Consider the following 26116-nt stretch of genomic DNA (forward strand, 5'->3'; position numbering starts at 1 on the left):
CTATGTTTGTCTGACCAGTAGTTCCCCTTTCCCTTATATGTATGTCTTTGTCCTTTCTGTAGTGCAGCTATGGCCTTTGTGGTTGCTAGGGGGGGAAGCTCAGTGTGAGAGAAGTAACCATGCATTACTAAGCAATCCTATGCAAATGAGGATAAGGTTAGTGAATCCCAATTTTCCACAGTAAGTGAGCCATGTCCCAAGAGTGTAAGATTAGGAGTAGGTGAGTAGAAGACTAGAATATAGGTGACATCATGAGGAGGTGTGTTAGACAGGCTGTAAGCTAATTGGAGCACAGTGGCACGTGTTTTCCCTGATTTGCTCAGGATTGCAAAGAGGCGTGCCTACAGTTGTTCTACTATTTGAAAACCTCTAACCCAAGGTGCACACTGTTAAAAGATAGGAAACTCCTTGCAAACATGCACACAGCATGTGCGCTCATGCACACGCGTGTGCACGTGTTTGCACTTGTTTGCACAGTGCTTTCCCCTGGGTGGAAACAGAAAGGCAAAAGGAAGAAAAAAAAGTAGTAGGAAGTTAACCAAGGAGAACTAGCAGAGCTGTCAGGTGAAATATATCAGAATCAGCCAATTACACAGGCAGCAGACTAGCCCATCCCAGCAATTTAAACTCTGCAAACACCATTCCCCCCTGTTTTTTCTTAAGAAATCTGCAACACTGCAGTATACAAAGAGGAAAAGGTTAATTCAGACAAAATCTTAGGGGCTGCTCTTGCTATCATAAACCAACATGTGCAAGGTGGAGCCACACACCTGAACAAGAACTCCATAATGAGGCACACGCACAAACAAGAAACATAATTGAGTGTGTTTTGGGATGCTCAAGTCACAGTTCCAGTGCCTGGACACATCTGGTGGTGCCTTGCAGTACTCACCAACTACATGTACCCAAATTGTTATGGTATGTGTATTGCTACACAATATAATCCTGCAGAAAAAGCTGCAGCAGGAACAGCATGGGGCAGGGCCAAACAGCCCCCCATCATTGCCAAGGCCTGCACAGGCACAACGTGACTCGGAGGAGGAACAACCTGTACCTGCCCCAGTAGGCAGAAGGAGGCATGCCCAGTATGCCCTGACCTTGGCAAAGAGGCAACGCATAGCACATACACTGACTCAGTAGGAACCCTGGAAATTACACCTCTCTCTGACTCGCACATACAGTAAAAGGGATGCCTAACTTGACACTACCTGTTTTCAAACATGCATAGGGAGTGTACTATATGCATCTGACATAGGCAGCCCTGCAGCACCACCTGAGGCATGAGTGCCCTATTTTAAGCAATATAAAGCACTGCTAAGCAAAATTTACTAGTATTGAGCATATTTAAATACAATTGCTCGTAGCTGCACACTGCGCTAACCAGCTCAACGTCAGGCAACGTTGAGCAAAGTTGAGCAACGTCGGGCAAAGTCGGGCAAAGTTGGGTAAACACACTCACACCTGCTTTACTGTTCCTTAACCAGTCAGGACTGCCCAGCAGGAAAATAAAAGGCAGAAACAGGGCTCAAACTCAGGATACTGTGCACTATAGTTACAGTACTGAACCACTAAGCCATGACAACATCTCACTGGCACAGACACAACTTAAGTCACATACACATACCAGTTGGGGGGGGTCACATACCTAACAGTCACAGCCAGCAGGACAATTGTAGACAAACGCAAACACAAACAAATGCTGTATCATGCCCTCTGAAGAGGCATATGGGTAACCTCCCCCCAGGCCTATGCAGACAGATAACAGCAGGTCAGGCAGTGTGATGTGGGTTGGGTAGGCTATAAAGTCACAAACTAATATGCGTGCAATTGGAAGCTAAGGTCTGTAGAACAGTGGTATGCCTCAAGCCAGTACGATAGGCAACAGTACAGACTGAAATGGAGTACCAGACATAGCAGTGCAGACTAGCAAATGTGTATAAGTGTCAGGTGTACCCCTCATCCTATGTACACCCACAGTAACAATCAGGTGTGTGTCCCCCAGGTAGAAATGTACAAATAATAGCTGCCCCCCATATGTAGAAATGTTGATAAATATATGCAAATTGACTCATGGAAGCCCTGCAGGCACAGCATGCTTCCTGTCAATGTACAACACAAAGATTTGCCCTGAAGTAAAAAACTATTTGATTTTTCACACACATATAGTATATATGCCCATAGTGGGCATGCTCACACACTTAAACAAATTTAGCAAATTTCGGGCAGCAACAGACTGAAAGGTCAAAATGGGCATGCCCACACACTTAAACAAACAAAGCAAATGTCAGTCAACAACATATTGAAAGGTCATACTGGGAATGCTCACACATTTAGGCCTTGTCAGAGTACAGCAGTGGGCCGCACATATCTGGCAGTTGCAGTTCTTACTCCAGACACATGTCACTATTCACCAATCCTGCCTTGCGCACACAGTGATATGAAAACTTACCCATATAATATATTGGAACCCTGTCATAGTCAAACTATATAATACAAGTACTTAAGTTGTTCAAAGAAAGTTAAAATACAAAGAAGATTAATAAATATCTGATCAGTATAATCAAGAAACAGTGAGCACTCCTAACATTATCTAAGCCAAGCTCTGCCAAAAATATTGCCAAAGATTATATAGAGAGCCATGAAGCTTTCTTTAACTATATCATAAATATCAATGTGATTTCAGATTTGTTCTGAGTTAGTGCAGAGTGTAAATGAATACATGCACATGACTGACATTACCAACATCTTGTCAGACAGGTTCATACATATTTACCCCCCTCTCACGGACAAAAGGGCCCATTACCATACCCGGAGATTGTGAAAACCCATAAATCACATATACAATGGTTAAACAGCTCTATCCAAACCTGAAAACACGGTGTCTATGGGATGACATGGTGTCCCTGGCTGTGTCATATGTGAACTCCAAAACAAGCAGACCCTGCACCTGAACAGTCTGTTGAGACTCACCCTCTGTACAGGATATGAAACTGTTGAATAGGTTACAGCAATGTTTAGCACACTCCACAAGTGCTGGTGCACAACAGATCATAGGAACTATTGTCTTATAAGCCCAATAAGCCAGATCTGCAAGGCCATGGAGTCCATCATTATGGAACTCATAATCAGAGCTATTGGGAGCCTACAAACACCCAGCCCTACTCATTGTGGTTTGATCAGGGGCAGATCATGGTCCCTAAACCTGATAGGCAGTTTTCAAGGCAATTACACAGGACATACATGAATGAAATGAGCTCCACACGACCTACATAGACCTTGAAAGGCCCTTTTCTAACATCCCACACACATGTCATATCCACAAAATCAACAACCTGTGCATAAACACGTATGTCATCTGATGGATTGCCAACTGGGGCACAGATAGATCCCACAAGATAAGAATTGTGTTCTCCCTGTTAGACTTTAACCTGGTAACAACTGCTGTCCCCCATGGCTCAGTCCTGGGACCCCTCCTGTCTGGTGTATACTTTTCAGAAATACAGTCAAACACACGAGGGCTATGGTTAGCAAAGTTTGTGGATTACTGCAAAAAGGTTGTCATAATCGATGTTTGGGACAACAGAGACATCATTAAAAAGGGTATCAGTCAGACAGATGTGGTGTCAAAATTATGGTCTCGAGCTACAGTTATACAACTACCACATAGGTGCCAACACCCTAAATATGCAGGTAATAATAAGGGATCTATGGACACATGTGGATAGTCATCTCTACTTTCAGAAACACAATCACAAAGTTGTTAGAAAATCATGCTATGTGTTCCTACAAATTGCCAAAGTCTTTGCTTGTAGGTCAAAGGAGGTTCCCTCTCCTAATCCGTCATCAGACCCATCAGAGAGTACCACAACACACTTGGAATGAATCTGACGAGGCACCTTCAGCAGCTGAAAAGTCCACTGAAGTACCTCAACAAGAGGATTACTGGCCTCAAACAGTTGCCCCATGCAACAAGACTGAAGTAACTCAATCTGTACCCTGCTGCATACCGTCTACTCAGGTGATCTCTGCCCAACAGACAGGTCCATGTCCAATGCAGAACTGATGTACATGCTCTATCTGAAGTAAACCCAAGCTCACTGTGTCACATACTCTAGGGATATAATCATCACAACAATAAATAGAACATGTTGGGAGGGTGGCCTGGCGGTTAGGTTTTGCCCTTACAAACACAAGGTGCAGGTGAGTTTCTGCTAAGGGATAATTGGCTAGGCTTAAAATGGCTCGCAAGAGCAGTTAGCTTAGTACTAATCTATGAACCTAATCTATGAATCTATGAACCTATGTTGGAGGGATACATTACTAACTTACAGACTTCCCTTGCTTTGGAACAGGCTCCCATCCTACATTAAGCTGAGTCCCTCACTGACACTCTTCCAGAGGAGCCTTGATGAGTGTATGTGAAACTGAATTGTCACACCATGGATCACTTCATCAGCTCTACTACACAGAGGCATAGGGAACTAACCCCAGGTGTGGCGATAGCTGCACACTCTGGCCATACTAATATATGCCTTCAGGCAGATAGCCTATTACATACCTATGTACCTATATATTTAGGGGGAACACAGTATAATAAGCCAAAGATGGATGGGCAGAGATGTGTGTAAGAGGGTGACCAAGACAGGGAGCCATCCATAACTGTCCCACCCAGGACACATCCCAATGGCACAAAAGACATGAGGTGCACATCTCATCCACTGTACATAATAGCCACCAGTATCTGTAAGCATTACAGTGTATGTGGTGCATGTACCTGCTGTACAACATGACTGTGCAATGAAGTACACATCTACTATCTGTAGACATGTACCTGTCACATAGGTTCATAGGTATGTAGTAGACTATCTTCACAAAGGCATATATTACCCTAGGCAAGTTGTGCAGCTTTCACCACCCCATTGGTTAGTCTCTTAAGCCCTAGTTCTAATAGTTAGTACCCTAAGCCCTTTACTAGTGGGGCTGCTGATGTGATCCCTGGCGTGAATTGTCTGTTTCCCATCCACTCATAAAGGTTCCTATTGAAGAGTGTCAGAGAGGGGCTCTGTCTGATGTACATTGGGACTCTGTTCCACAGTAAGGCAAGTCTCTGGGATGGTACTCTATCCAATCAGCATGTTGTATTCATTGCTGTGATGAGGTTCATATCCCTGGAGTGTGTAGTGTGACTCAGTTTTGTTTTCCTTAGATGGAGCATGTTCAACAGTTATGTGTTGGACATGGCTCTGTATGTTAGGCAGAGTTTGCCTCTGAGTAGGCGGTATGCAACAGAGAACAGATTTAGTTTTTCCATTTGTGTTGCATGACACAACTGTTTGAGGCCAGTAATCCTCTTGGTGAGGTACATCTGTGGTCTCTCCAGCTGCTGGATATGCCTAGTCGAGTACATCCAAAATGGTGTAGAGTAGAGGGCCACCACTACCACTTTTGATCCTGATGCAAACCCTTTGTTGATTAGGTGGGCCACATAGGATTTCCTAATCACTTTGGCAACATGGTTGTCAAAGGAAAGATGACTATCTACTTGTGTCCTCAGATCCCTTATTACCTTGTCAGTTTTTAGAGGGTAACACCTATGTGGTAGTTTGTGGGTACTTTGTTTTATCCAAAGGGGATTACTATGTATTCTTTCGCATTGAGCTTGAGGCCATGATTCTGACACCACACATTTGTCTCATAGAGTCCCATCTGGATAATATTTGTGTCAACCGGGGAATCTATTATGGCAAACACTTTACAGTTCCCAGCAAACTTAGTCAACTGCAACCCTCCTGTGTTGGCATGTACTTCTGAGAAGTATATACCAAACAGGAGGGGCCCCAGGACTGAACCCTGGGGGACACCAGTTGTTACCGGCTTAGAGTCTGACATGTAGCCAGTAACTCTTAATTTGTGGGATCTATCTTGGAGCCAGTTTGCAATCCATCTTGTGATGTATGGATTTATGCCCAGGTTGGTGAGTTCATCTATGATACCTGACTGGGGAATGGTGTCAAAGGCCTTAGCAAGATATAGGTAGGCTGTGTGGAGCTCCTTTCAATCATCTATAGCCTGGGTAACTGTCTCAAAGAAATCCACCCAGTTTAGGAGGCATGATCTGCATTTGCAAAGCCAAACTGGGTGTGGTCAACTGTGTGAAGGTTCGCAATGTCTTTATTGTTGACTTCCATTATGATTGGCTCCATTGCCTTGCAAATCAGTCTTGTCAGGCTCATAGAGCGGGAATGCCAACGGTCTGTTGTGGCCCCACCCCTGTGGAGTGGGAAGAACGTTGCTGTGCAACATTCTATGGGTACATATCCTGTAGAGAGGATGTAGAGAGAGGTGTAGATATCCTTGATGAATATGGATACATCCCTGCCCTATGTGCTATGATCCAGGTTCTGATGCTGGAAGGTATGGAATAAGTACTATCATGGTAGTGCTGGTGTGCTCTCTGGATCCTTGAACTAGGTTTCTGTTACTGCACAGATATCAATATTCTTCATACTGAAAAGTGCCTGGAGTGTGTACATTTGGAGGCTGAGACTTCTGGCAATGAGTAGCATTTAGCTCACTTTGTGGTTATTTGTGTTGGTTACGGGGTTTATTTTGTCCTGAGTGACCGGTGTTCCACACCTAAAGTCAACACCTCATTGGTCCGATCTGACCATAAACTAATTACCATAGATATCCACATACTGCCCCCACCCCCCATTAAGGAAACCATGCTAAAAAATTTCTCCAAAGCCAACTTCATGCTTCATAAGACAGAAGTGGTGAACTTCATGACACCCATGCAGATGGACAATACCGTTACGACTACTGAATCCTACACAATTCCACTTTATAAGAACTTACATGAGTGCATGGATTGTGCTATCCCAAAAAGAACCAAGACACTATCCACCAAAAAAAGAAAGCCAATCTGATGGTCCCCGGCCATAAACAAACTGTACAACAGAAGGAAGAAACTGCGGCAAAAGAGAGTAAAATCCCATGAGTGTAGGCGCTCCCTGGTCAGCCTCAGTAAAAAGCTGTGATCCCTGATAAAATCCTCCAAAGCTTATTATGAAAACAAAATTGCCACTGATTCTAAAGGCAACCACAAAGCATTCTATAGTTATCTCAAGAATTTCAATGGCAATACTCAGATCTGCTCTGAGTTACAGCACAATGGCACTAAATATACAGACCCAACTGATATTGCCAACATCCTGGCAGATAGGTTCAGTGCTAACTTTTCCCACCTCTCACCCAGTAAAGCTCCCATCTCTATACTGGAAGAATGCAAAGTTCCTGTAATCACGGCTGCACAGGTAAAAAACACACTCTCCAAAGCCAGGAACACAGCATCCATGCGACCAAACAACATCCCAGGCTGCGTTCTACATGAACTACAGATCGAACTGGCACCCCACCTAAGTACCATGTTCAGTCATAACCTCACCTCAGGCTTTCTGCCTGCTGAATGGTGCACAGCATTGGTTATCCCACTCCACAAGAGTGGAGCCACCACGGACCCTGGGAACTGCCTCCCCATTAGCCTGATGAGCTTGGTTTGCAAGGCCATGGAATGTATCAACATGGAACTTATAAACAAAGACATTGGTAATCTCCAAACTCTGGACCCCATCCAGTTTGCGGTTGTAAAAGGCAGATCATGTCTCCTAAACCTGATAGACTTTTTTGAAGCAGTCACCAAAGCCGTAGACAAGGGTAAGGTGGTTCACACAGCATATCTAGATCTTGTCAAGGCTTTCAACACCATCCCCCACTCTGGAATTATATATAAACTCACTAAACTAGGTATAAATCCTTATGTCACAAGATGGGTTGCTGGCTGGCTCACTGACAGAACCCACACTGTGAAAGTAGCAGACTCCAAATCAAACTTCAGACCTGTGACAAGTGGAGTACCACAGGGTTCAGTCCTGGGTCCTCTCCTGTTTGGTATCTACTTTTCTGAAGTACAGGCTAACACAGAAGGTCTTTGGCTAATGAAGTTCGCAGATGACTGCAAACTAGGAGCCATAATCAAAACTCCTAGCGATGTGGACATCATACAAAAGGGCCTCACTGAGACAGATGCCTGGTGTCAAAGTCATGGCCTCAAGCTCAATGCCAAAAAGTGAATTGTCATCCCCTTTGGCAAAAACTCTGTACCCATGAACTACAACATAGGCGGTAGTATACTTAACACTGAAAGTGTGATAAGAGACCTTGGGAAACAGGTGGACAGTAGTCTCTCCTTTGATAATCACATTGCCACAGTAGTCAGGAAATCCTTCTACATGGCACACCTCATCACAAAAGGTTTCTCATCCAGAAATAAAGAGGTCATTGTTCCCCTCTACTCATCACTCATTAGACCCATTATAGAGTCCAACGCCCCTTTTGGTATGTACCTCACAAGACATCTACAACAACTGGAAAGGCCACAGAAATACCTCACAAAGAGGATTACCAGCCTCAAACAGATGCCCTACACAGACCATCTCAAAAAACTCCAGGTTTACTCCATCGCATATCGCCTACTCAGAGGAGATCTCTGCCTAACATACAAAGCTATGTCAACCCAGAGCTGTTGGACATGCTCCACTTAAAGAAATCCCAATCCCTCCAAGCTACATGCTCTAGGGACCTAAACCTTGTCATCACAATAAACATAACATGCCGGAGGTATAGATTCCTGTCTCAGAGATTTCCCATACTCCGGAATAAACTACCTATATATATCAAACAAAGCTCCTCATTAGCACTCTTCAAGAAAAATCTTGATGATTGGATGGGAAATAGGAAATTCACCCTGGGATCACCTCTGTGGCTCTGCTCAACAGTGGCACAGGAAAATAATTTTCTTGGGTGGCAAAAGCCAGAGTACCTTTTTAGGCTGGGCTTGTATTGTTGCCAGGGCTGATAGCCTAGTACCTACCTATGAACCTATGAACCTTTGAGCCTTGCCTAAAAAAGGTAATATGGGGACAGCAAGAGCCTTGGCCAGTATTCAGAAGCATAGGGGTGACAAGTGCAAACCATATCTAGTGAAGCAATGAGGCATGTCTATCATGTCATCCCAGGCAGACAGAGACTGGATACCCTTTGAATGACACCAGAAGCTCAGCCAATTGTTGAAGTTTATCATCTTTCTTTTATATTGCAGTATCATGTAGGTGAAGGTAAGATGCTAATCAAGGTCAGGGTCATACTAGCCTGGGCTACATGATCATATAGCTACAATATATCTCTTGTCATGTTGTCCTGGGAGGTATGTCTCAGATGATTCACACTGACATGTACAAAGACCGCGTCATATATGTACCTGTTCTGGAGTGATCTAAGTGCTTGTGTTATGTGGCAGATCATAGCATCTGACAGACAATTGACAGTAACCTTCCCCTTGCCCAGCCTAGTGAGTGGAACATCTGTGTGCCTGACTATGGAGTCACCTATTACTAGTGTGTTGGGTATGTTGTTTTGCCTTAGGACCTGTTGTGAGGCACACTGTTTTGGTGTATTATGTGTTTTTTGGCATCTGCTTGGAGGTGCAAGTTGCTTGTTTGTCTGCTTAGGGGGACACTCTCTCTTTTTCAGATTAATATTTGTATTCTCCAAGTACGGTAATGTGTATTTATGTGTGTTTTTCTGGTGCTTATACTGTAGGTCTATGTGAGACTGTTGGTGTTGTGCTTGTATGACCTTACTCCTCTTGACTGCATTGTCCAGTATTGGGTTGACAGAGCTTACCACTGGTTTGACCCTGTGTGTGCCAGCATGTGGTGCATCAACCCATATATGATGTGGCCATGGCCTATACATACTATACACTCACAATACACCTAGTATGATAAGCCTGCTGAGGTTATCAAATGTGAAAAAACCTTTGGGCAAACTGTCAGCGAGTAATGTCTGTATTGCACCCTGTAACTCCATATTACTTGCTGAATTGTAAAGAAGTACTTAATTTGGATTAAGAACCCCACACTTCCCAACTGTGTATGTGTGTGTCTGTCTCTCCCTGGGGAGAGAACAAACTTTTTGGACACTACTCACCCCCCTTAAAGGTAATATACTCATCTTTGTCAAGTCTGATGATGTCACCATCCTACAAATAAATACACCTGTGGGAAGGTAAAATCCCAGTAATATGTATGGTGTGTCGTGTAAATGCATACTGCTGTAATATCATAATGTAGTTAGGTAGTCGTTTGAATCCTGCACTTGCAGACTGTGTGTGTGTCTGTCTGTTTCTCCTTGGTGAGGGAGCAACCATTCTGGAGACTACTCACACCCCTTAAAAGTGATATACTCATTTTTGTCAAGTCTGATGATGTCCCCATCCTACAAATACACCTGTGGGAAAGTGAAAGCCCTATAATGTGCATAGTGTGTCATGCAAATGCATACTGTGTAATATCATAATATAGTTAGATAGAGGTTTGAATCCTGCACTTGCCAAGTGTGTGTCTGTTTTTCCCTGGGGAGGAAGCAGCTTTTTTGGAGACTACTCACACCCCTTGAAGGTGATATACTCATCTTTGTCAAGTCTGATGATGTCACCATCCTACAAATACACCTGTGGGAAGATAAAATCCCAATTATGTGTATAGCATGTTGTGTAAATGTGTATTGCTGTAATATCATAATGTAGTTAGGTAGGAGTTTGACTCCTGCACTTGCCAACTGTGTCTGTCTATCTCTCCCTGGGGAGGAAGCAACCCTTTTGGAGACTACTCACACCACTTAAAAGTGATATACTCATGTTTGTCAAGTCTGATGATGTCACCATCCTACAAAGTCACCTGTGGGAAGGTAAAATCTCAGTACTGTGTACAGTGCGTCTTGTAAATGTGTACTGCGGTAGTGTCATTATGTAGTTAGGTAGGAGTTTGAATCCCGCATTTGCTTATTGTGTGTGTGTTCCAGGTGTGTGACACTGTTGGTTAATGTGGAGTGGGTTTTGATTTTTCTAGTTTATTACATATCACAATAACAACTGTATGTGCATAACACATGTAAGGTAGCTGTGGGGCAAAGCAATATACATACATGTGACCTCAATTTTTTCATAGGTGGGTACTATGCTTTCTCCATGAAAGCATCTGTTAGCCTTGCCAGAGTGTGCAGGTGCTTTCCTGTTCTTAGGTTCCTTCTTTATGCTTATGACAAGCTTAGCCACTGCAGTGATCCCTGGGCTATGTCTTCTGTTTCACATCCACTCATCACGGTTTCTATTGAAGAGTGTGAGTGAGGGTTTATGCTTGACGTATATTTGAATCCTGTTCCAAAGCAAGCAAAGTCTGGCAACGATGACTAATCATTATAGGTGTGCAACAACCTCTGTTGATCTGCATGCAAACCCTTTATTGTTTATGTGCTCCACAAAGGGATTTCCAAAACCCTTTGGTAATGTGATTATCAAAGGAGAGATGACTAAACACATGGCTCTATGTATACATTAGTACCTGTTCCACATTTTGGGGGCTACTACTTATGTGGTACTCTGGGGATACTTTGTTTTCTAAAAATGGATAACTATGCTTTCTTTGGCTTATAGCTTTACAGCATGATTTTGACACCAGGTATCTGTCTCTATGATACCCTTTTGGAGGATGAGTGTGTCATCTGAAGAATAAATTATAGCCCACAGTACGCATTTTCATCAAACGTGGGCAGACATATCCCTACTGTGTTTGCCTGTACCTACGAAAGCTATATGCCAAACAGAAGTGGTCTTAGGACTGAGTGCAGGTGAATACCACTTGTTACTGGCATAGAATTGTACATGGAGGCTGCAAATGTTACTGTGTGTCTTACATCTGTGCGTCAATTGTCAATCCATCATCTAACAGTCGTTTATGGTCAGTCTGTTGAGGTTATGTATATTACCAGAATGTGGGATGGGTATGAATTGCTGGATGAGCTATAGCTTAGCTATGTGGACCTCCCCTCCCACACCTATAGCCTTGTTAACTGGCTTGAAGTCTACTAGGTGTAGGAGTCATGATCTGGCCTTTAGAAAACCTAAATGGGTATGATGCAGTGTTTGTAGGTTCATAATGTCTCTGTTAATGAGTTCCATAATGCTGTGCTCCATAGCCTTCCACGTAACATTTGTCTGGCTTATAGGGTGAGAGTTTCCAGGATCTGTTGTAGCTCTACCCTTAATCAATTTATGTTAACATTTGCACTGGATGTGATGAGGGTGGACAGGATTAGGAATACGTATATTAGAGGGTCAGCCTAGGTTTGAAGGTTAGTAGACCAAGCCAGATAGGCTGGATTACGTTGGTTTGTACATGTGCTGAGGAGGGATGCAGAGTATATTGTGAAATAGACGCTAAGGATGAAGCCGCCAGGTAACAGGAAAAGAGGAGTGCCTAAAATGAGGCTTATGGATGTGGTGAGAGAGGACATGCAGGTGGATGGTGTGACAGCACAAGATGCAGAGGGCAGGAAGAAATGGAAGCAGATGATCTACTGTGGTGACCCCTAATGGGAGCATCTGAAAGGAGAAGAAGAAGAAGCTGTAGCTCAACCCTTGTGGACTGTGAACACCATTACTGTGCATCATTCCACAAGTATGTAACCTGTATAGAGGCTGCATCTGAACAGAGTGTTTAGGTGAGTGGTTACTTCATATGTCAGGTTGTGTATGACACAGCCAGGGACACTGTCCAGTACCATTGCCACTGTGGTTTGGACTTTGGTAAAGAGATGTTTTAACTAGAGTGTCTGTGAATCATCAGGTTTTACATTCTTCAGGTCTGGAAATGTGGCCCTTGTGTAACGACAGTCTGGTGAAATCCGCATTCAAACTGTCTGACAAGATATTGGTAATGTCATTCAGATAAGTGTACTTTGTGACCATTTACATTAACTCTGACCCGATCTGAGATTTCCCCTCTAGATTATAAACAACACTAAAGAAAGCTTTAGTGTTGTCTTTGAAATCCTTGCCAATTTGAATTTTGAAGCTTGCCTTGTATGATTAATGAGGGCTTGTATTTTCCCAATGATACTGACCAGAGAGGTTATCCCTTCTTGGTATGTATCTCTTTTTTGGTACAACTTCACACCTTCTATTATATATTTAGTTTATGGCAGGGGTCCATGAGACTAATGCACTTTTACTGTATAAGTATTTCTTGTGTTTGTGATACCATGGTTCATTTAAACCTGTAGATGAACAGTGTGCATTACTAAAGAATTATGCAGCTTGGACAGTGTTAACCTTAGTAATGCAAACAAATGACATATAGCAACAACAGCATCACCCACAGCACAGTGTCAACTCATGTCATACACATACATATGCATACTCAAGTTCCAAAATGTGTGTAGTACAATGCATACTGGCCACCAATAGAAACTATGGAGTGTTAACACTGGCCAATACAGGTCATGTCACCCTGCCCATTTGTCCAATATGCATGTACAAGCAGACAGTGCACCTCCACCATGTTCACAAATGGACACCTGCAAACCTGTGTTGCACACAACCCATACTTACTGTCCACTGTATAACACATGCTGACACAACTACACTCATCAGCCAAGTGGCACATGGGCAAACAAAACACAATTGGAATAAACACTGGTGAAAACAACACAACATTGCTAATTACAGCTTTAATGCATCATGCCTGCTCAGCTACACCTTCAAGGATATCATCACACTTTACTGCTGACAACATGCTACACATCCAACCATTGTTATACTTTATTAAAGTCACTCTGTGCATCAGCACCATGTTAGCCTGCTCCTGCATCAATGTTACAGATGACAGGAGGTGACACAGGTTTCATCATATGCACAGGGTGTGTTGTTGGTTTGCCAGAGGCCTACACTGAGCCATACAATCGACATGTGTGTGTGAGTGTGTGTGTGTGAGGGCCTTGAGTACTGTTATGGGCCAATGTTGATGTCATGTGTGTGGGTATGTGTTTTCCCTAGGTTTCTGGTTTATGTGTGTGTGTCTGCATGCACACAGTTCCACCATGTGGCTGCCATATACTGGTATTTGTGAGACAGCTACAGACTGTACCTGGCAGGCTTTACAGATCACCGTCTCTGGCCACAGATACGGAACCTTTGCCTGGCAGGGGTGCTACAGACAGTATCAGGTACTAATCCAGATTGGGTACTATCTGAAGAGGTTGACAAATGTCCACTGGATCCAGGTCCCTGCTGGGACTGGCCAGAGCCACATGCATGTGGTCTGCTAGGATGGTCTATGGACAGCCCCCAACATTGCTGGGGCTGGTACTGTCACTACGGGAGCGGCTGTGACTTGCTGGATGTCCATGGCAACCTCCAGCCGGTGATGTTGCTGGCATATGTCCACGTCAGTGTCTCAACCATCCCGCACTGTCCTGACATATGGACATGACATTGTGGAGGACATCCAATGTCTCACCCCAATGTCTCTCAATGACCTCAGTGTAGTCACATATCGCACCTGCTAGGACATGGATACTGTCATTTACAGAGGTGCAATGAGCCCTCTGTGCCCTTAGCCCCTGTCTGGTGTACCGGTCCATTCATGTCTGTGCCTCCATGACAGCCTGGAACATGCGTGTGGTAGAAAGAGGTGTGGCACGTCTGCCAGGAGCATGATGACCAGCAGTGCTCTGATGAGAACCCCTGAGCATCTGCCTAGGTGGTACTGTTCCAGACATCTGGCTATGGCTACTGTGTCCTGATACATGTGCCATAGATACCACACTGTCCTGACCAGTGCCAACTGTACACTGTCCCTCAGCTAAGGGCAATGGTGATGATGGATGTACAGGCAGTATGACTTTGAGCATGAATAGGGTGGAGACTTGTGTACTGTCAATTGGTGGCCCAGCAACAGACCCTGACAAACCTGCCTGTGCCTCAACACACCTATCCTCATGATCACTGTCTGTCTCAGTGACATCAGGTTCCCTGCTGTACTGAACCAGCCCCAACTCACCATCTGTGAGAGAAAAACAGGAAACACACTTTGAGTCCTAAACATGACTTCAGACCACATGCACACATGCACACATGCACACACACAAAACTACACTCCTCCCAAAAGCAGACACACACAACACCAGCAATCACAGAACATACACAATAACAGGTGATGGTGGAGTTCAGTATCACAAGCAAATCAGTCATATCACACCTGTCACCATGCAGGACATGTGTTGCTCAACAGCATACAGTGCAAGTGTAGTCAATCCTTGTTACTAATAGTATACATGGCTTTGATGCATGTGTTTTGTTATTCGATGATGGCACTCCCCTTGGAACACAATGCATACATGGACACAACATTGCTGTGCAGGTATTCATAACCCTGTGATGTACTGTGCACCATAACTCACAGGTGTACATACCATTGCTGGATGTGTATCTGTTTGTCAGATAGGTATCCAATGCTGATTACAGCCTCTGTGTCTTTAGCAAATAATTGTGGACATGTGTTAATAGTAGACACATTTTTAGCACATGCATGATGAGTATTTACACAACATCATCAGTGGTTCATGAATAACTGATAGAATACCATTCGGCCACATACCCAATGTACGGTACTTATGGTGAGTGTAGATCATATTGTGGACATGCCAGTCTCATCCATGACATGGCATGCTAAAACACGACTGCATATTTAAACACTACACATGCCCAATATGTGTCATATGACCTAGCCACTCAATAGTATCACAAGACATATATGTGTCAGTTGTGCAAATGGTGATTGTTATGCATACTGTTTAGAGGTGCATATGTGTGCACACACACATCATTATGGTGTGTAGCAATGACAGCTATGTGTAGTACTGTGGTTACAATAACTAGATGGGGTAGAGTACCATAGGCCATCATCATGAGGCATCAGGTGGTCACTCAAGGCTACAAATGTTTCACAAACCAGCACAAATCATGCTGTGCCAGAACTGTACTACCTTGGAAAAACTGACCATTTCACAACCAGTTGTTACGTGATTTTGTAAGGAGGCCAATAAGGAGCATTCCCTGCCATGAATGTGTAGTTTGTTGCAGAGTGTTTAAATGCCCTAGGATAGGCCTCTACCCCTCAGATATATTCTGTGTAATGTGTGGATGAGATTTTGGATACTGGAGTGTGTCATTACAATGGGTTTGGGAATCCTTTATGTGCAGCATGTTAAAATACTCTGTGTATGACATAGATGTGTATCTTATGTGCATGTTGAGTATCAACTGTGCCTATCCAGTGGTCACTACAGTCTAGCCACATTTGATTGAGATGGTATGGGTATTGCATTTGTTTGAAGCTGCTAATCACATTAGTGAGATGTGCGTGCTCTTACACCAAACATGCACAGCATGCATTATGGGTAGGTGTGTTACATGTGTACATGACTTACACCTTAACTATGACATTCACTTTTTATTTCCAATAATAAATGTAGAACACACTCACCAGCATCTGTCTGCTGCCTTGACATCACCCCAAAGGTACCTACATAGAGATGAGACAGTTTGTCAGTCGCCACAACTGTGGCATTGCTACTGTGTGTTTGCAATCTTACAGTACAACAACAGTTTACATTCACAGGGCTACAGCTTATGTTCCAAATGATCAGTATTGCACAACAACAGGTTACACATCTTTGAACGACACACTCCACATCTCACATATGTATGTCCTACCAATATGGATAACAGTAGTCTACAGAAATGCCATGTTACCTGCATGCTCCATGTGTGCTTGCTGGGTGGCTCCAACCTCCATCATGGTGTATGTCTGCTGCTGTTGTTGTTGGGCAGGAGCCACCAGGCTCATGAGCAGCTCCTCCACTCTGGTGAGTGGGGATGGATGCTAACACCACTGCCTGTTGCAAGCTGTTCTGTACACACAGCAGCGGCATGCTGACGGACATGTCAGTAAAGATCACTGTAGTGGTGGCGTACCTGCTCATATGTGCGGTTATGCAGGCCTACCTCATTAACCCTATAGACAAGATCTTGCCACATTGCAGTATGCTCCTGCTGGTCCTGGCTGGTTCATGAAAACAGAAAATGGTAGTGCTGAATCATAATGCTAGTGATGATATTATCTTCAGCCCTACTGTAGGTTGGGATCCTGTGGTGGGCCATGATCCCTGGAAGACATAAATACAAAAATATGTCTGAGCAAGTCATATGGCACATTTAACATTATACAGTACAGATATCTCTAAACTGCTATATATATATATATCTATATATATATATATATATATATATATATATATATATATATATATTTATATTTTATATATATACACTTACATACATAATACAATATGTTGTATCTGAGCACAGATTACAATATTTACTCACACACATACATCTACATGTTGGAGTACATTTTCTGTAGTGTTGTATGATTGTACTGGATGTTATGTTTGTGAATACATAAATGATATGTATATCTGAGATGGCTTAGTGGCACATCACTTACGCTGTGATGTGAATGGTTGTGGGGTTTTCCTAGTAAATGCTTTTTATTTTGTTACTAGCCAAAATGAAGGTCATGGGCTACAGACAGAATAAGGCACATTTCAGCAGTTGCAAGTGGGTTTTCAGAAGGGAAAGCACACCTTATGGAAGTTTAGCAACCTATAAGCTAACCGAGAGTGAAACACTGTAACTGCCACTTATCACTGCTCACCCCACAACTGCTTGAAAGTGCCTTGCTCACTCTCTATCCAATGAACCATGTTCTGCACAGCAACAAAATAAAATCACTATATAAGGCGATAAAAGAGTACCTGGCACACCGTATGCAACACGATGCACCACCTAGCCATAGCAGATATACATCAAGCTGATGTGTAAAGAAATATATCATCCATCACAATCAGTGTAAGGTCCAGTAAATGTATTAATATTATACCACACAACTTGTTAATGCTAAACCCTTGGCCAAAATATGTGCACAATTGGGAATATAGGTCACATACTGCTGTAGTACACTATGAATGTTGCTAGATACACAGTTATATGTATTACCACACATATGTCAAAGGACATGTTACAGACATACCCACAAACACGTCAGACATGATTACAGGACACAAAGGTATGACACCCCATATAAGCTTTCAGTGTGCACTATACAGTACTGTGTGTCAGTACTTACACAACCTTAATCTTGAGAACTGTAATCTGTGATGAATACAGGGACCACACAAAACAGTAGATGCAAGCAATGTGGACATACACCATACTTTGCTGTACAGGCCCAGAGCTTCAATTAGTACTACAGTACACACAGGATTTGGTTTCAAGATCGGTACCAATCAACAATCATAGATGTAGTGCTTTAGCCTCCAATGACACACCCTAGTTAAAACCAAGGGACTTAATCACACTGTATGCAATAGCACTTGTTCTGTCTAGCAACAGAATATACAGGTTTTGCTAGGATCAAAGCAAGGACCCAGAATACCATAAAATAAACAGTTTCCCAGTAAGCTATCCCACAGATACATATCTTTGACGTATTCACAAACATATTGACCATCACAGTCAGACAGTCAGTCAACAGTACAGAGAATCTATTGCAACAAGTAGATGTAGGTGTGTATGAGTATATATCTATATATATATATATATATATATATATATATATATATATATATATAGGCTTTCATAGTGAGAATATCAATTATACAAAGGATGTAAGGGTGTACAGTGATGTAATAACATCGCGCAGTCTTGGGATAAATGCATTGAAAGTGTACTCAGCCCAGGTAGCTTTAGCAGGCCTTACTGGCTTCAACATTACAAACTGAATGAACCAACCACAGTGTTTAACCACCACATGTCATATACCAGCACTGTATGCTGTCTTGTTTGTCACACACTAAAACCTACATACAAATATGCGTATACTAACCTTCACCAACATATATATCCCCCCTTCGCAAACAATTGCAATATGTCCCCTGCTCTATGCACATATACAGATGTTAATATATATGACACATATATATTTCTCTGTATGTGTGTGGCATACACACACATGGCCCACACTGCTGTAAGTCCCTGGACCTCACAGCTGAACTGTTGGGCCTTGCTGCATCACAAACAGGTGTCACATATGAACACAGACTAACATTATGGGGGTATATATGGCAACAGATGCTAGATAAGCATACTAGACTGCTACAGCACTTGCCAATGCTAAGCTACACTTTAATATGACTATCATGCATGTGTTGTTCTGTCACACCCATGTTTATATAATGACAGCGCTTATCCCCCCAACAGCCATTGGCCACACTACTGTACAGAACACAGATAACATGGATCAGATCTTTGACATTTAATGCTGAGCTACACATTTCACAGGTATGTCTCTCTGCCCACAGGTATACACAGTATTGTCCATAGCAGTAGTTAAGCAGAATATCTGTGCAGAAAAAAGTACTGCTGCCACATATGAATGTTTCACATTATGTAGACCATTCTTCAACAACATCTACTACATGCCAGTAAATACATATGTGTCACATACCTTTCCTTTGTATAATTTGGTAATATTTATTTTTCCTTTTCTCTCTGTCTCTCTGTCTCTCTCACTGTCAGTCTCTACAATAGAGTGATTGAGTTTGTTGGCATAGATTGCAGCCTGCTTTTGTAGGAATTGCACATGTGCATGTGATGGCCTCTGCACCAATTAGTGCCCACCATTTGCTAATTGCATGCAGCCTGCTGTGTAGTAATTGAAATAATCACTGTCATATTTACCCAGTACTATAAATTGCTGACTCAAGTAGGCGTAGCCTTTTTAGCTTTCCAAGACGGAGATCATCCTTGTTTGGTATGGACATCATTGTTTAAGACAGACGGTTGGAATAGTTCTTATATCAGAAGCCAAGTGTGTACCTAGAGATTTACATTTTGTACTCAGACCTAATGTTGCTGCTTCCAGTACCCACTTGTCACTGCAAAAATGTACTCACCCCTCAAAATGCTATCCTGAGATACATAGAAAGATGTACTTTCTTTTCAACTGTTACAATTAACTGCCATACAAAGCTAGTTATATAGATGTATTCCTTTGGCACAAGAATTGTTTGTGAACTGCTATACTGTGAATATTCATTTACACAGTTCTAAACATTTTGTGCTTTTTTAGTGTTGACATTAGCACGAGCTGCTCAGAAAAACTGGACTCATTTCAGGACAGTGAGTATGCTTACCTACATCCTTGGTAGACCCTGCACACACAGGTATATTCTACATTTGGGTAGGGTTGCAGAAGTACAGAGAGCGTAAGTAGTATTGTGTGCATTTTATCTTGATGGACTTATAGGGTTGCTGTATACATGTTACTTTATCAAGGAATGTAGTCCGTCTGTGTAACTCCCAACTGTGGACCTATCCACATGATAGCCAAATAGTATGATTCCAAAACTCCTTTCAAAGCTATTTGCACAGTGTGTAACAGCAGAAAGGCTAATATGCCTCTATGTTTCTGCCTGTTATTTTTTGTCTGTGCACCACACAGGTCTTTTCATCAATAGGGTAATGGCATTTTTGTAGTTGGTTGCTATCAGTGCATGGCTACATCCATTTGTATTTCAGTGTTTTATTCCTACATAAGGGTATGTTTCCAAAACTCCTTCCAAAGCTATATGCACAGTGTGTAACAGCAGAAAGGCTAATATGCCTCTGTGTTTCTGCCTCTGCCAGACCTCTCAACCAATCAGGGATAAATTTGAACAGAATCAGGGCAAAGTCAAGAAAAAATCAGGGACAATCATGGACAATTTTTAAAATATTAGTGCTATTAAGTTGCAACATTGAGAGAATCAGAGCATATGAATTAATTCACCTTTTCTGAAGTAAAAGAAGAGTATAACTCTTAATTATTGTTATTATTCATTAAATGTAATTCACCACCTTTCTGCCAAATGTCAGTAGTTTTAGGAGGGATTCAGAGGGACAGAGCAAAAATCTAAGTCAAAATCAGGGTCGTCTCTGAAAATTAGGGACAGTTGAGAGGTATGGTCTCTGCCCTAAACAGATATGCCAGTGTTTGTCCTGCTGTGATACTGTGTGGGGTTGTAAGGTGATGGTGTAACAATATTTCCTGCTAGAATGGCTGCTTCTCTTATCACAGTCATGTAATGTAATCCCACACCAACTATTGCTCAACATCCACAGAACAAGTTTTGTGGTATGGTATTCCTAATTTTCCTTTACATTCACTAATTCTGATGCATGATATAATTATTTAAGCACTAGCTACATATATATTTACCGTGGCTTAGTGGTATGTCATGTTGTGTAGTGTATGTAAGATCTGGGTTTGAGACTTACAGAGGTGTTTCATTTTCTTTCTGAGCAGAAAAAGGGCCCTTACATACAGAGTGACTAAGGCACTTTTAAGCAGTTGTAAGTGGGTTAGCGTGGGTTTGCACAATGCCTCGCATTGCTTAGCCAAGCAAAAACCCATGCAAATACACTCACTACTGTTTAGTAGTGCTTACTCCCACTCACCCCCGTGCTAATTTCTTTGAAAGAAAAGAAAAATTGGGAGATAGGAAAGTGGTGAAAAAGGGGCACAAAGAGGGAAAGACAGTATGGAACATAGCTCGTGATGTGCAGGACGGGTGTAGGGAAGGTCCATAGCTGCCCATTTCTTCAACAGCAACAGGTGTGCATATGGAATACATTTGGTGGTATCGAACCCTTCAACCCCTGAGAGAGGAGTTAGGACAACAAAGTATGTTGTAATGCCAATTGAATAACATTTCATGTGTCCAGTGGACATGTGTGCAAAATGGGCAGCTATGTATTGGGCATAATTTTTTTTTTTGGGAACAGATTGCCCTTTTTTTTTCAGGTGAGAGTGGAATGTGGGGTAGGGGAAGTAGGTATATTTGGGGAGGTAGGTTGGGGAGGCCAATAGACAAGACAAACAAGATGCATAAAGGGGTGGTATATGACACATGTGGTGGGTGAACACCTTTGACGGGGAGGGATGTTTAGAAATCGCAAGGCCATGAGCCCCCAGATGGAAAAAGTGGGACTGAGGTCCCCACCCATGGGCAATCACCACTGCACCTTAACGGCTCAAAAGGTTGCTTTGCTGGGGGCTGTGTAGGAGGGGCAGGCTGACCCGTGAGTTATGCCACTTGGGCCACAAGCTGGCATAGAGGTTCTGCAACAGAATGTTCAATCTCTCTACGCACCACAGCCCGGACCGTACAAAGGGTGATAGGTGCCCTCTCTGCCCACACTTGCATGGGAGGGGCCGAGCCCCATCCCCTGCAGTGCTTAGACCTGAAGGAAGCACAGACCCAACGGAGGAGGAGGTCCCAGGTTGGGCACTGGATCTGCTTGTACCAGGTGCCATGGCCAGCTGAGGTGGGACAGGTGGGTCCACTGGGACCAGCCATCCCATGCAAACTATGTTTTGAAGAGTTTAATAAAGATATGGGTTAGTAACAGTCAACAGCATTCCCAATTAGTTATAACAGCATGCAGAAGTATTACCATTAACCCAACACACTAGATTTTCAACAGCTGAAAAGCAAGCATGGCCACAACTGTGGCATTGCTACTGTGTGTTTGCAATCTTACAGTACAACAACAGTTTACATTCACAGGGCTACAGCTTATGTTCCAAATGATCAGTATTGCACAACAACATGTTTCACATCTTTGAACGACACACTCCACATCTCACATATGTATGACCTACCAATATGGATAACAGTAGTCTACAGAAATGTCATGTTACCTGCATGCTCCATGTGTGCTTGCTGGGTGGCTCCAACCTCCATCATGGTGTATGTCTGCTGCTGTTGTTGTTGGGCAGGAGCCACCAGACTCATGAGCAGCTCCTCCACTCTGGTGAGGGGGGATGGATGCTAACACCACCGCCTGTTGTAAGCTGTTCCATACGCACAGCAGTGGCATGCTGACGGACATGTCAGAAAAGATCACTGTAGTGGTGGCGTACCTGCTCATATGTGCAGTTATGCAGGCCTACCTCATTAACCCTGCAGACAAGATCTTGCCACATTGCAGTATGCTCCTGCTGGTCCTGGCTGGTTCATGAAAACAGTAAATGGTAGTGCTGAATCATAATGCTAGTGATGATATTATCTTCAGCCCTACTGTAGGTTGGGATTCTGTGGTGGGCCATGATCCCTGGAAGACATAAATACAAAAATATGTCTGAGCAAGTCATATGGCACATTTAACATTATAGAGTACAGATATCACTAAACTGCCATATATATATATATATATATATATATATATATATATATATATATATATATATATTTTTTTTTTATTTATATTATATATATATACACTTACATACAAAATATAATATGTTGTACCTGAGCACAGATTACAATATTTACTCACACACATACATCTACATGTTGGAGTACATTTTCTGTAGTGTTGTATGATTGTACTGGATGTTATGTTTGTGAATACATAAATGATATGTATATCTGAGATGGCTTAGTGGCAAATCACTTATGCTGTGATGTGAATGGTTGTGGGTTTTTTCCTAGTAAATGCTTTTTATTTTGTTACTAGCCAAAATGAAGGTCAGGGGCTACAGATGGAATAAGGCACATTTCAGTAGTTGCAAGTGGGTTTTCAGAAGGGAAAGCACAGCTTATGGAAGTTTAGCAACCTATAAGCTAACCGAGAGTGAAACACTGTAACTGCCACTTATCACTGCTCATCCCACAACTGCTTGAAAGTGCCTTGCTTACTCTCTATCCAATGAACCATGTTCTGCACAGCAACAAAATGAAATCACTATATAAGGCGATAAAAGAGTACCTGGCACACCGTATGCAACACGATGCACCACCTAGCCATAGCAGATATACATCAAGCTGATGTGTAAAGAAATATATCATCCATCACAATCAGTGTAAGGTCCAGTAAATGTATTAATATTATACCACGCAACTTGTTAATGCTAAACCCGTGGCCAAAATATGTGCACAATTGGAAATATAGGTCACATACTGCTGTAGTACACTATGAATGTTGCTAGATACACAGTTATATGTATTACTACACATATGTCAAAGGACATGTTACAGACATACCCACAAACACGTCAGACATAATTACAGGACACAAAGGTATGACACCCCATATAAGCTTTCAGTGTGCACTATACAGTACTGTGTGTCAGTACTTACACAACCTTAATCTTGAGAACTGTAATCTGTGATGAATACAGGGACCAGACAAAACAGTAGATGCAAGCAATGTGGACATACACCATACTTTGCTGTAAAGGCCCAGAGCTTCAATTAGTACTACAGTACACACAGGATTTGGTTTCAAGATCGGTACCAATCAACAATCATAGATGTAGTGCTTTAGCCTCCAATGACACACCCTAGTTAAAATCAAGGGACTTAATCACACTGTATGCAATAGCACTTGTTCTGTCTAGCAACAGAATATACAGGTTTTGCTAGGATCAAAGCAAGGACCCAGAATACCATAAAATAAACAGTTTCCCAGTAAGCTATCCCACAGATACATATCTTTGACGTATTCACAAACATATTGACCATCACAGTCAGACAGTCAGTCAACAGTACAGAGAATCTATTGCAACAAGTAGATGTAGGTGTGTATGAGTATATATATATATATATATATATATATATATATATATATATATATATATATATATATATATATATATATATATATATATATATATATATATATATATATATAGGCTTTCAAAGTGAGAATATCAATTATATAAAGGATGTAAGGGTGTACAGTGATGTAATAACATCGTACAGTCTTGGGATAAATGCATTGAAGGTGTACTCAGCCCAGGTAGCTTTAGCAGGCCTTACTGGCTTCAACATTACAAACTGAATGAACCACCCACAGTGTTTAACCACCACATGTCATATACCAGCACTGTATGCTGTCTTGTTTGTCACACACTAAAACCTACATACAAATATGCGTATACTAACCTTCACCAACATATATATCCCCCCTTCGCAAACAATTGCAATATGTCCCCTGCTCTATGCACATATACAGATGTCAATATATATGACACATATATATTTCTCTGTATATGTGTGGCATACACGCACATGGCCCACATTGCTGTAAGTCCCTGGACCTCACAGCTGAACTGTTGGGCCTTGCTGCATCACAAACAGGTGTCACATATGAACACAGACTAACATTAGGGGGGTATATATGGCAACAGATGCTAGATAAGCATACGAGACTGCTACAGCACTTGCCAATGCTAAGCTACACTTTAATATGACTATCATGCATGTGTTGTTCTGTCACACCCATGTTTATATAATGGCAGCGCTTATCCCCCAACAGCCATTGGCCACACTACTGTACAGAACACAGATAACATGGATCAGATCTTTGACATTTAATGCTGAGCTACACATTTCACTGGTATGTCTCTCTGCCCACAGGTATACACAGTATTGTCCATAGCAGTAGTTAAGCAGAATATCTGTGCAGAAAGAAGTACTGCTGCCACATATGAATGTTTCACATTATTTAGACTATTCTTCAACAACATCTACTACATGCCAGTAAATACATATGTGTCACATACCTTTCCTGTAATATTTATTTTTCCTTTTCTCTCCGTCTCTCTGTCTCTCTCATTGTCAGTCTCTGCAATAGAGTGATTGAGTTTGTTGGCATAGATTGCAGCCTGCTTTTGTAGGAATTGCACATGTGCATGTGATGGCCTCTGCACCAATTAGTGCCCACCAGTTGCTAATTGCATGCAGCCTGCTGTGTAGTAATTGAAGTAATCACTGTCATATTTACCCAGTACTATAAATTGCTGACTCATGTAGGCGTGTTCTTTTCAGCTTTCCAAGATGGAGATCATCCGTGTTTGGTATGGACATCATTGTTTAAGACAGAAGGTTGGAATAGTTCTTATATCAGAAGCCAAGTGTGTACCTAGAGATTTACATTTTGTACTCAGACCTAATGTTGCTTCTTCCAGTACCCACTTGTCAGTGTAAAAATGTACTCACCCCTCAAAATGCTATCCTGAGATACATAGAAAGATGTACTTTCTTT

This window comes from Protopterus annectens, chromosome 4.part0 (genome assembly GCF_019279795.1).
Source record: "Protopterus annectens isolate FY-2018-M chromosome 4.part0, PAN1.0, whole genome shotgun sequence".
Classification (NCBI taxonomy): domain Eukaryota; kingdom Metazoa; phylum Chordata; order Ceratodontiformes; family Protopteridae; genus Protopterus; species Protopterus annectens.